The sequence below is a fragment of the Chiloscyllium plagiosum genome, unplaced genomic scaffold (genome assembly GCF_037043375.1).
Source record: "Chiloscyllium plagiosum isolate Xiang-an unplaced genomic scaffold, Cpla_swu_hap1 HiC_scaffold_21, whole genome shotgun sequence".
NCBI classification, from domain to species: domain Eukaryota; kingdom Metazoa; phylum Chordata; class Chondrichthyes; order Orectolobiformes; family Hemiscylliidae; genus Chiloscyllium; species Chiloscyllium plagiosum.
Genome location: NW_028270159.1, coordinates 62237076 through 62250130, shown reverse-complemented (window position 1 = coordinate 62250130; position 13055 = coordinate 62237076). Strand labels below are relative to the sequence as shown.

General features: G+C 45.7%; 1 non-coding gene across 1 annotated transcript; it reads left to right on the top strand.

Annotated features, from left to right (window-relative positions):
• The first annotated feature begins 914 nt into the window (after positions 1 to 914).
• On the top strand, positions 915 to 1010 carry trnai-uau (transfer RNA isoleucine (anticodon UAU)). Its single transcript has 2 exons — positions 915 to 952; positions 975 to 1010. It is a non-coding gene; the product is annotated as a tRNA-Ile (tRNA).
• Positions 1011 to 13055: the final 12045 nt, after the last annotated feature.

Below are 13055 nucleotides of genomic sequence, written 5' to 3'. Positions count from 1 at the left end.
AGCACTTAACTGAAGCGAGAATCCTACCGCCAGGTCAACGAACCTGCAATAATGCAGCCGTCTTTGAATATAAACCCAGTGACACTCAGGCGGTGACAATGTCCCCACCTCGGATGCAGGGACCCCGGATTCAAGCTCCATCTGCTTCAGAGCTGCACAGTAGCATCTCTGCACGGGGTGTTTCCACAAAAATACTATTGTCGTTGCATCCCGAAGCAGGGCAGTGCAGGAGGTGGCGCGATCGGTCAGCACTTGATGTTTTATATGTCCGTATAGCGGCGTGTGCAATGCTGAGGTTGTGAGTTCGAGCCTCACCTGCAGCAGCTTTATCGCCTCATGACCAAAGAGTCTATTGGAAAATACCAGTTTCTCTGGATTGACAAATGACCTTTCCTGAGCAATGCCTCGGCCATCAACCAACTTATCCTGGAAATATTTGAAACGTGATGAAATATCTGGGGAGAAACATGAGCAGGTCGCCTTGTTCAATTCGAAACTCTTCGAAACAGTGGACTGCTTCCTTTTAAATTGCGGGCTAGCCATCCTTGTACATCTTTTCTGAACACATTCACATCGGAAGGTTTGAGAGGGATATAGACCAAATGCTGGCATATACATTAGATCAACCTCTGGAACTTGGTGCCCAAGATACGGTGGTGATCAGTAATTGAGTCTATCCCTGAATGAGATTGTATGGTTTCTACTGACTAAAGACCTCATTGGTCAGAGAACAATCGAGGAAAGTATTGAAAATACATTTTTCAATATCAATCCAGTTTAGCATTGTGTAATTAAGCAAATTCCTCAAATAAGTGAGGAACCACATGTGAATACAACCGTAAAATCCTACATCACGGCCAATTTGTCAACTGTTGAGGTATAACCTGTGATATTGGAAAAGCCAGCAGCATGCAGCTCCAGTGGCGCAATGGGTCAGCGCGCGGTACTTATATGGCAGTATGGTGGCGTGGGCAATGCCGAGGTTGTGAGTTCGAGCCTCACCTGGAGCAGTTTTATCTACTCATGGCCAAAGAGTCTATTGGGAAATACAAGTTTCTCGGGATTGCCAAATGACCTTTCCTGAGAAATGTCTCGGCTGTCAACCAACTTATCCTGGAAATATTTGAACTGGGGAGAAACATGAGCAGGTGATCTTGCACAGCTCGAAAATGCTATGAAACAGCGGACTGCTCCGATTTAAATTTCGGGCAAGCCAAGGGTAAAGTGACTTTTCAAAACTAGCAGCTTTTTTTCATACTCAATCTTCAGTGTTCAATAATCTTCTACACATGTGATGCCACAGAAATTCGAAATTCCCCAATGTACCATGCCTCAGGGCATCCTTTCCCGCAATGTGTAAGATAGACAGCGTTGGCTGAGTCACACGATTTCCTGCCACTTGCAGGGTGGGAGGTGTCCACACGTGTTCCGACTTGACGCAGCAAGGATCCATAATGATCTCCTCAGGGGATCGACACGTTCTTCAACCGACAGGGTTCCCTTCGTTGTCCAGTATTTCACAGTAGCTGAAAACTACACAATTCGGATGAACACCTCCCAGGACATTCCCCACACCTCCACTGCTTGCCTTTAAACAACCGCCAAACCTCAAACAGATTCGTAGCAAGCTTCCCGGCCTTCAGGACAACTCCAAACAACCCTGTCACGGTAGGAACTGCAAGACGTGTCAGAGTGTGGACATGGATACCACCATTACACGTGGGGACACCTCCCACCATGTACGTGGCAGGTACTCGTGTGACTCAGCCAACTTTGTCTATCTTATACATTGCAGGCAAGGATGCCCTGAGGCATGGTACACTGGGGAAACTGAGCAAAGGCTACGTTCAACAGATGAATGGGCACCGCTCAACAATCAACAGACAGGAGTGATCCTTCCCAGTTGGGGAATACTTCAGTGGTCCAGGACATCCGAGCTCAGACCTTCAGGTGACCATCCTCCAAGGTGGACTTCAGGACAGGCAGCAGCGAAAAGTGGCTGATAGCTAAATTCCCTACCCATAGGGAGGGCCTCAACCGGAATCTTGGGTTAATGTCACCCTACAGCATGCACACACACACAGGCACACCTATACACACACACAGGCACTCCTATTACACACACACACAGGCACTCCTATACAAACACACACACAGGCACTCCTATACACACACAGGTACTCCTATACACACACACACAGGCACTCCAACACACACACATACAGACACAGGCACTCCTATACACACACATACAGGCAAACCTATACACACACACACAGAGGCATTCCTACACACACACACACACACACACACAGGCACTCCTACACACACACAGGCACTCCTGTACACACACACACGCACAGGCACTCCTGCACACATACACACACAGACACAGGCACTCCTACACACACACACAAGCACACACACACTGGCACTCCTATACACACACACACACACACACACACACACAGGCACTCCGACACACACACACACACACACACAGGCACTCCCATACACACACACACACACACACACAGGCACTCCTACACACACACACACACACAGAGGCATTCCTACAGACACACGCAGACACACACTGGCACTCCTGTACACACACATCCACACACACACACTGGCACTCCTACACACGGGCACTCCTATACACACACACACACAGGCACTCCTTCACACACATACAGGCACTCCTGTACACACACACACGCACAGGCACTCCTACACACATACACACACAGACACAGGCACTCCTATACACACACACACACACACGCAGGCACTCCTATACACACACACACACACACACAGGCACTCCGACACACATACACACACACACAGACACACAGGCACTCCTACACACACACCTATATATGTACACACACACAGGCACTTCTAAACACACACACACAGGCACTCCTATACGCACACATACACACACAGGCACTCCTACACACATACACATACACAGGCACTCCTACACACACACATACACAGGCACTCCGAAACACACACACACAGGCACTCCTATACACACACACACACAGAGGCACTCCTATACACACACACGCACACACACACACACAGGCACTCCTATACACACACACACAGGCACTCCTATATACACACACACACACACAGGCACTCCCATACACACACACACGCACACACAGACACTCCTATACACGCACACACACACAGGCACTCCTACACACACACACATACACACACACAAAGGCACTCCTATATACACACACACACACACACACAGATGCAGGCACTCCTACACACACAAGCGCACACACACAGGCACTCCTGTACACACACACAGGCACTCCTATACACACACACATACGTGCGCGCTCCTACACACACACAGGCACTCCTACACACACACACAGGCACTCCTATACACACACACACACACACACACACACAGGCACTCCTATACACACACACACAGGCACTCCTATACACACACACGCACAGGCACTCCTATGCACACACACACAGGCACTCCCATACACACACACACACACACAGACACTCCTACACACACACACACACACAGTCACTCCAACACACACACACACACACAGACACTCCTATACACACACACACACACACACACAGGCATTCCAACACGCGCACACACACACACACACACACAGGCACTCCTATATACACACACACACACACACAGAGGCATTCCCGCACACACACACATGCACACACACACAGGCACTCCTATACACACACACACACATACACAGGCACTCCTACACACACACACACACACAAACACACAGACACAGGCACTCCTATACACACACACAGGCACTCCTATACACACACACACACAGAGGCATTCCTACACACACACACACACACAGGCACTCCTATACACACACATACACACGCATACAGGCACTCCTATACACACACACAGGCACTCTTATACACACACACGCACACACACACAGTCACTCCCATACACACACACACACACACACACACAGGCACTCCTACACACATACATACATGCACAGGCACTCCTATACACACACACACACACACACACACAAAGGCACTCCAACACACACACAGAGACACAGGCACTCCTATACACACACACAGAGGCATTCCCACACACACACACACACACACACAGGCACTCCTACACACATACACACACACAGAGGCACTCCTAAAAACACACACACACACACAGGCACTCCTACACACATACACACACGCACAGGCACTCCTATACACACACACACACTCACAAAGGCACTCCAACACACACACAGAGACACAGGCACTCCTATACACACACACAGAGGCATTCCCACACACACACACACACACACACACACAGGCACTCCTACACACATACACACACACAGAGGCACTCCTAAAAACACGCACACACACACACAGTCACTCCCATACACACACACACACGCACTCCTACACACATACACACACGCACAGGCACTCCTATACACACACACACACACACACACACACACTCAAAGGCACTCCAACACACGCACAGAGACACAGGCACTCCTATACACACACACAGAGGCATTCCCACACACACACACACACACACACAGGCACTCCTACACACATACACACACAGAGGCACTCCTAAAAACACACACACACACACACAGTCACTCCCATACACACACACACACACACACACACACAGGCACTCCTACACACATACACACACAGAGGCACTCCTAAAAACACACACACACACACATACTCCTACACACATACACACACACACAGGCACTCCTACACACATACACACACACAAAGGCACTCCTATACACACACACACAGGCACTCCTATACACATACACGCACGCACAGGCACTCCTATACACACACACACACACACAGGCATTCCTACACACACACACATACACACACACACAGGCACTCCTATACACACACGCACATACACAGACACACACACAGAGGCACTCCTACACACACACACACACACACACACAGGCAATCTTATACTCACACACACACACACAAGCACTCCTATACACACACACGCTCACAGGCACTCCTATACACACACCTATACACTCTCTCTCACACGCACAACCCCACACTCCATATGTACACATATACATATACGTTGTGGGGTAAATTTGTATTTGCAGAGTTACATTGTACTTTTCTCAAAAACTGCATGAATCCATGTGAGACTCTGTTAACTCACTTTTTAGAATAGAATCAATCTAAACATTATGGCACAGACAGGGAACACCGGGGGCGAACACCTTCAACATATTATCTTGTTTGACACCAATTGTTACACTTAACCTGAGACTGTAACTTTAAAAAAAAGGTTTGTAATTGGCATTTGAAAGAAGTGAAACTATCACGGTCATTCTAACAGAAGAAAGACTCAACAATCAAGGTATTTTTCAATATATAACTTCACTTACATCACACTGTAAATTTTGCTATAAATGCTGTGTCTTAAATTTGCGTCCTCCACAACCATCTGATAAAAGGACGGTGCTCTGAAAGCTAGTGCTTCCAATTAAACATGTTGGAGTATAACCTGGTATTGTGTGAATTTGAACTAAGTAAGATTCAACCACCTCACTGTGTGGCTATCGTCACTTCCATTGCAGGTTGGATAAGGACAGTAAAGGCCTTTAATTGTCGTTATGAATTGGAAATCTACACTTCAATAAAGAAAAGCTGTCCTATTTGTCCCGTGCTGTCTTTCTATGTTGGTGTCCCCTTTTACATCACTTCCTGTTTCCCTTTATCCAATTCCACCCAATGGAATTGGATAAAGGGAATGGAATTCGTGAATGGAGACATTCTCCTCAACTCTCATTATTCTAAACTCCATGGCACATGGACTGATTTTATTGGTATGCTCCCGGAAGACAATCTTCTCATTCATCTGAATCCACTGAATATTTCTGATATGATCTTGAAGGCGAGTATTTCCTTCTCCGGGTTTGGTAATCATCACTGCACTGGCCAACATCGGTGTGCTCATTAAAACCAAAACAATTGCAGTCAGAGTCATATCCAGATTTCACAATCTGATTCCAAGAAAGGCTGTCCCAACAGTTACATTCCTCATTGTCGTTTGTTTGTGGATGGTAAACTTTCCTGAATTGTGCAGTTGCCTGACTCACGTGTACAGTGATCTTCAAAATTCTCAGAATGCTATCACTCACTGTGATCCCTTCGCATCCCGTTCTAGATTTTGCCATCACATAATTTGTCAGTTTATCTTACTTTTCCAACTATTCCAACCAATCTCATTCGTGATGACGATGTGGAGATGCTGGTGTTGGACTGGGAGGGACAAAGTCAGAAGTCACACAACATCAGGTTATAATCCAATAGTTATTTTGAAATCACAAGCTTGAGGAGCACGGCACGTTCATCATGATAATTTTAAAATTTATTACATCAGTACTATCCAGAAGCAACACCGAAAATGAAACAGGGATTACTAATGACCTCAGAGTACAGGGGCAGTGATGACAGACTCACTGAGTTTTGAGGGAGAGGAGGTTGGATCTAAGATGAATGTTTAAAACCTAAACAAGGGCAAAGATATCAGGATGGAGTTAGGGTGATGTTAAGTGGAAAATGTAGATGCAATGGCAGACTCAGAAGGAGGCACAAGGAATATTTCAGAATATTCCAAAAATTTAAGGTCTTTGTCAGATTTCTATCAGTTTGAAGATAAGGACATTTTTTTTTGCAGCCTAAATCTGACGTCACAATTCCCCTGCGTCACATCACCCAGAGGGTAAGGGTCATGCAAAGAGAGCCACAGAAAGACACAGGCACACTGCCAGACTAAGTGTCAAGGAGACATGTAACACGCTGAGGTGGAGTGTAATTATTTGTGTGAAAGAATTCTTAATATAACCTCTGCTCCATACAGACTGCAGTCACATTGGAGAGACTGAATTTCCTGCAGTGTAACTGTGGTGAGCAGCTGAATATTTGCCTCGCTACATGACAGCGCTGACACGCACTGACATACTCTCTCCTGGAGCAGCATGGCCGAGTGAAAGCATGCTGGGCCCATCATCTCGAATTCAATACATCAAAGCTCTCCTCTGCACTGTACAGTGTCTTTGCTGCACCTGCAGTCAGATCTCAATCGCTTCACCCCATACCTTACTCTCCTTCCAACTTCCGGTAAAACACTTCGAAGCCGAATAAATCTATCACGTGTTTCCACTTTCACGAATCCTTTGCACCACCGTCCGAGCTGACACAGGTATGATGGACCGATTGGCCTTCTCTGGCTCTCTCACTCTGGCATTCCCTGAATGGTACAGTGTACTGTGTCGGATGCCCAGGATCCCCCCACATTGACTCAGACAGCGCCATCCTCCCTGAGACATGGACATGTGTAATATTCTGTTGTGTAGCTGTGTCAACTCCCCACATTCGGACTTTGTTTGACTCAGGATCTCAAATTGGTCACAGTGCAGACGGAGGCCATTCAGCCCACCTTGGCAGTGCTAGCTCTCCACAGTGCGGAAATGAGTGTCTCTTTTAGCATCAGTTTCTTCCCTCCTCCTGTCTCTCTGCACATTATTGCTTTTAACATAGCCGTCGTATTCCATTTTCAATAACTCGATTGAATCTGTCTCTTTGTCCCTGTCAGACAGTGATTTACAGACCCGAATCACTCCCTGTGTGAAAACATTCTTCCTCATGTCACTTTTTCTTCTTTTCCTCATGTCTGTAAATCTCTGCCTAATCGCTCTCGATCCTTTCAGGTATGGGCACATCGACTCCCTATTTCTTCTGTTTGGACACCTCACGGCTTGGTAAGCTTCTATCAGATCAGTTATCAGCCTTCAGTCTCCAAGGAGAACTGTCCCAGATTTCCAATCTATCTTCATTGCTGACATTCCTTCTACACGGCATCATTCCCATGAACCTGCTCAGCCCTCTCTCCAATCACCACCTATCCGCTTCCTGAAGCCTGACGGAGGATTGAATGAATGTCGGATTGGGAGGGCGGCACGGTGGCCCAGTGGTTAGCACTGCTGCCTCACAGCGCCTGAGACCTGGGTTCAATTCCCGCCTCGGGCGACTGACTGTGTGGAGTTTGCACGTTCTCCCCGTGTCTGCGTGGGTTTCCTCCGGGTGCTCCGGTTTCCTCCCACAGTCCAAAGATGTGCAGGTCAGGTGAATTGGCCACGCTAAATTGCCCGTAGTGTTAGGTTAGGGGTATGGGTGGGTTGCGCTTCGGTGTGGACCACAAGTCGGTGTGGACTTGTTGGGCCGAAGGGCCAGTTTCCACAATGTACTGTAATCTAATCTAAAAAACAGAAGAGCATCCAGACCTTCACAAGCGCCTCACCCCACCCTGTGTAAATGTAGCCCGTGTATCAATGTGAAAGATTTATTTCAGATCCATGGAGTGACGGGAAGCAGAAAGCTGATTAAAAATGCAGCAAGTCGAACAGAGTTGTGTTCCAGAGGAACACTGACGGGGACGGGGCACACATGCAGCAACATGCAGCTCGCTCACAGACCCGGACCACTCCCTGTGTGAAAACAGTCTTCCTCATGGCACTTTTACTCCTTTTCCCGGAGACTTCAAATCTCTGTCTAATCGTTCTCGATCCTTTCAGGTGTGGCAGCATTTTCACTCCCGTATTTCCTCTGTCCAGATCCCCCATGTCTTGGAAAGCTTCAATCAGACCAGCTTTCAGCTTTCTGTTCTCCAAGGAGAAGTGTCTCTACTTCCCAATCTCTCTTCATTGCTGACATTCCTCAAAAACTGCACCTTTCCTGTGAACCTGTCTCCAACCACTTCACCGCTTCCTGACGTTTCACACCCAGAATTCAGCAATGATGCAGCTGGGGGGATTCACTCAGAGTCGGATGGCGGGGGCGAACACTCGGAGACACTTGTTTTCACTTTGACCAAGTGATAGCCAATGCCCCATCTCGACTTCAGGTAGTCCAACCGCATTGAGCGAAGCTGTTTTGTTGGAAAGCGGATCGTGCATTTTGGCGAAACTGAGAACAAGCAAGAAGTACTCGTCCGGGATTGGAACCGCTGACCTCTCCCATGTGTACAATATAACAAAGCCCGAAGCGGGAACCACAGAGTTCCTCGAACGAACCATCCGATAAAATGGGCAGCATTTGCCTTATCGGCTGAGACTGGCTCAGAGCGAAGTCCATCCCACCTTGCTCCAGGAATTTGAAGCTGGGAAGAGTTTCAAGAACATCTCCTTCTCATTCTGTTTCCAGTGTATCCTTTCCCCTGGGACTGGGCCCTGTCCATTGACGGATTATTCAACCATTTTCTTCCACTTTGTACATGAAGAATTTTGAAAGATTGACAAAGCTGGAAACTGGGGTCTGTTCTGTTTCACTGAATTTCACTCTCCGTCATTTGCCTGAGCCAGATGTTCCGAGAAGACCTGATCTATGTTCATAAAAACTGCTTTGGGTGGGACTTGATCTGACAACTGTGGCCTCCCACGCCTCCATAAAAACACCAAGAGCTCAGGGGATAGTACAGAAAAATAACGATGATGGAGGAGCGGCCCATGATCTCACTGAACAGCGAGGCAGGTTCGATGGGCTGAGTGGCTGCATGTGTTATTTGCATTTGTTATGTTTAAAATGAAAATATTCTTTCATATGTTCACTTGATGAATAGACCGTATGACCATTAGACAGAGGAGCAGAAATCAGGCCATTCAACCCATCGAGTACTCTCCTCCATTAAATCATGGCTGATAAGTTTCTCAATTCCATTCTCCCGCTTGCTCCCTGTCAGCCTGGGTCCCCTTGATACTCAAGAACCAATCTATCTCAATCTTAAATATACTCAATCACCCACTGGCCTCTACAGCTTTTTGAATTCCACCACTCTCTGGCTGAAGAGGTTTCTCCTGATCTCCAATCTAAAAGGTCTTTCTTTTACTCCACAGCCAGGGTATGTTTCTGTTTGTGATGCCAAAACTCAGAGCAAGATCAACTTCTGGAACTTGGTGCCAAAGATACGGTGGTGATCAGTCATTGAGGCGACCCGCGAATGAGATTGTAATGATTCTACTGACTAAAGGCCTCAATTGGTCAGAGAGCAATCGAGGAAAATATTGAAAATACATTTTTTCAATATCAATCCAGTTTAGCACTATGTAATTAAGCAAATTCCTCAAATAAGTGAGGAACCACATGTGAATACAACCGGAAAATCTTACATCACGGCCAACTTGTCAACTGTTGAGTTATAACTTGTGATATTGGAACGTGATATTAAGCAATCGAAAAGCATCTCGCTCCTGTGGAGTCATCGGTCAGCGCGCCGTACTTATATGGCAGAGTGAGCAATGCCGAGGTTCTGAGTTTAAGCATCACCTGGAGCAGTTTCATCTTCTCATCGCCGATGCTGAGTTGTCTAAAAAATACCAGTTTCCGTAGATTGAGAAATGGCTCACCAATCAACCAACACATCCTGGAAATAATCAAAACGTGAAGAAATATATCGGGAGAAGTAAGAGAAGGTGATCTTGTTCAATTCGAAGTTGATTCTCAGAGAGCTGACTGCACTGAGTTAAATTGCGGGGAAAAGCTGTTTAGCTGGTATCTCTTTAGTTCAATTTGCGGCAAGCTCGCACAGGTCGTTTTAATTATCAAAAATGAATTAGATTTATCTCATTGAACAGTGTGAATGTTATTTTCAACTTTGTTTGGAACATTTATCAGCTTCAAATACAGAACTGCTGAGAAGAGGATTCAAAATGAAAAAGACAGAGCCTTGTTTGTGGGTTTCTTGGGTGGAGATCAGAGTGTACCAAATGGACCGAGCATCATCTGAATGTGATCAAATCTTTAAGGCACCAGGGTAAAGCAGGGATTGCATCTCCGAGAGACGGTTCACTTCAGGCTCACGAGGGTCTAACTTTTCAAAACCATCAGCTTTTCTCATACTCAATCCTACACAGCTACAAGTGTTCAATAAACCTCTCCACACGGGAAGTCAAAGAAATTCAGAGTTGTTCCCCAACCACTAATCGACTTTCTCCCACTGTTAAATTCCCTCCTTAGGGAACGGGGTGTGCAGCCACATAATTCTTTGAAGTTTGAGGCACAGTCGACAGGATGTTTAACAGTCTTTTGGTAAGCTTGCCTTCGTTGGCTCAGTGTTTGAGGAATGGAATTCGGAAGCCAGGTTGAGACTGTACAGGACACTAGTGAGGGCTTTTCTGGAATGCTGTATCCTGTTCTGGTTGCCCAGTTATAGGAAGAGCATTATCAAGTTGTCGAGGGTTCAGACTTAGCCTGTTGGACACACTTTCCTCATTCCTGAAGAAGGGCTCAAGCCTGAAACGTCGATTTTCCTTCTCCTTGGATGCTGTCTGACCTGCTGCGCTTTTCCAGCAACACATTTTCAGATCTGTACCAAGATTTTGCCTGGTATAGAAGATTTGAATTATAAAGGAAGGTTAGTCAGGCTGGCACTTTTTGTGTTCGAGGATAGGAGATGGAGAGGGGAGCTTGATAAAAGTTTATAAAATAATGAGAGCTATAGGTGATGTTAACGATAGCTGTCTTTTTCCTAGGTCGGGAGGATTGAAGATGCAGAGGCACATTTTTAAGTTGAGAGATATTTTCAAAAAAAACATGAGAGGCTTTTTTTGTTTCACACAGGGTGCTTTGCGTTTGGAATGAACCCCTTGAGGAAGTGTGGATGCAGGTACAATTACAACGTTTAAGAGTCATTTGAACAGGTACATGACCAGGAAAGGTTTGGAGGGACAGAGAGCAGGATCTGGCAGGAAGGACGAGTTTAGTTTGGGATTGTGTTCGGCATGGAGTGTTTAGACCGAAGCATTTGTTTTAGTGCTGTATGATTGTGTGATTCTATGCTCGTGTGAATTTTAAAACATGCTGGGATCAGCTTCGGTATATAGTTTCTGGGAAAAGAAAAACAAAACATTCATGAGATAAATAATTCTCTGAGTGAAAGAAACTCTGCTCTCGTCCTATATTTATCATACACAGTTTTAAATCTCTAACTTATTGATTCACCTGAAAGAGGGAATTCACTTCCTACTCAGTTAGTTCGAACATCACATCATCTGGAAAATCTATTAGTTTACTTGCCAATTTTTCCTGTTTCTGCAACAGCATTTCCAATATCTCGCGACTAAAATCCTTCATCCTTCCCACCATGCCGATAAACCCCATCTGTGTCCTTTCGATGTCTTCATATCCCAGGAAACGCTTCTGTGTCCTTTCCAAACTTTTCACATTTGTGGTGAAGATTGAAGATCAGGATTACACACCATGCTCTAAGTGAGGCGCAATCAAGGATATTACACTTGTACAATGATCTATACGCTTCTGTAGTATGATTTATTCATTTATAAACTCAAGTAATCCAATTCATTCCTGAAGAAGGGTTTATGCCCGAAACATCGATTCTCCTGCTTCTTGGATACTGCCTGACCTGCTGCGCTTTTCCAGCAACATATTTTCAGCCCGAATCCAATTCATTATCTTACCACATCATGAACATTGTCTCTATGGCGACCAAGATCTTTCCACTCACTTCTCTTTGTACGTTCATAGAATATGGGAATGGCTTGGAAGGTCAATCCCCGTGATCTGAGTGACTTTCAACTATTTCAAAATGTAAGTGAGATTCAACCACCTCACTGTGGGATATAATCACTTCTACTGCAGTTTGAATAAGGACAATAAATACCTTCAAACTGTCATTATGATTAGGAAATAGACACTTCAATAAAAACCTGTTCTATACATCGTGTGCTGTCTTTCTGTGTCAGTGTCCCGTTTGTGTGCATCACTTCATTTTTCCCTTTGTTGAATTCTACACGATGATTAACTTTTGTGGATGAAGATATTGTCCTCAACTCTCATTATTCTAAACTCCATGGACGGATTTTATTGGTATGCTCCCAGAGGACAATCTTCTCATTCCTCTGAATCCACTGAATATTTCTGATATG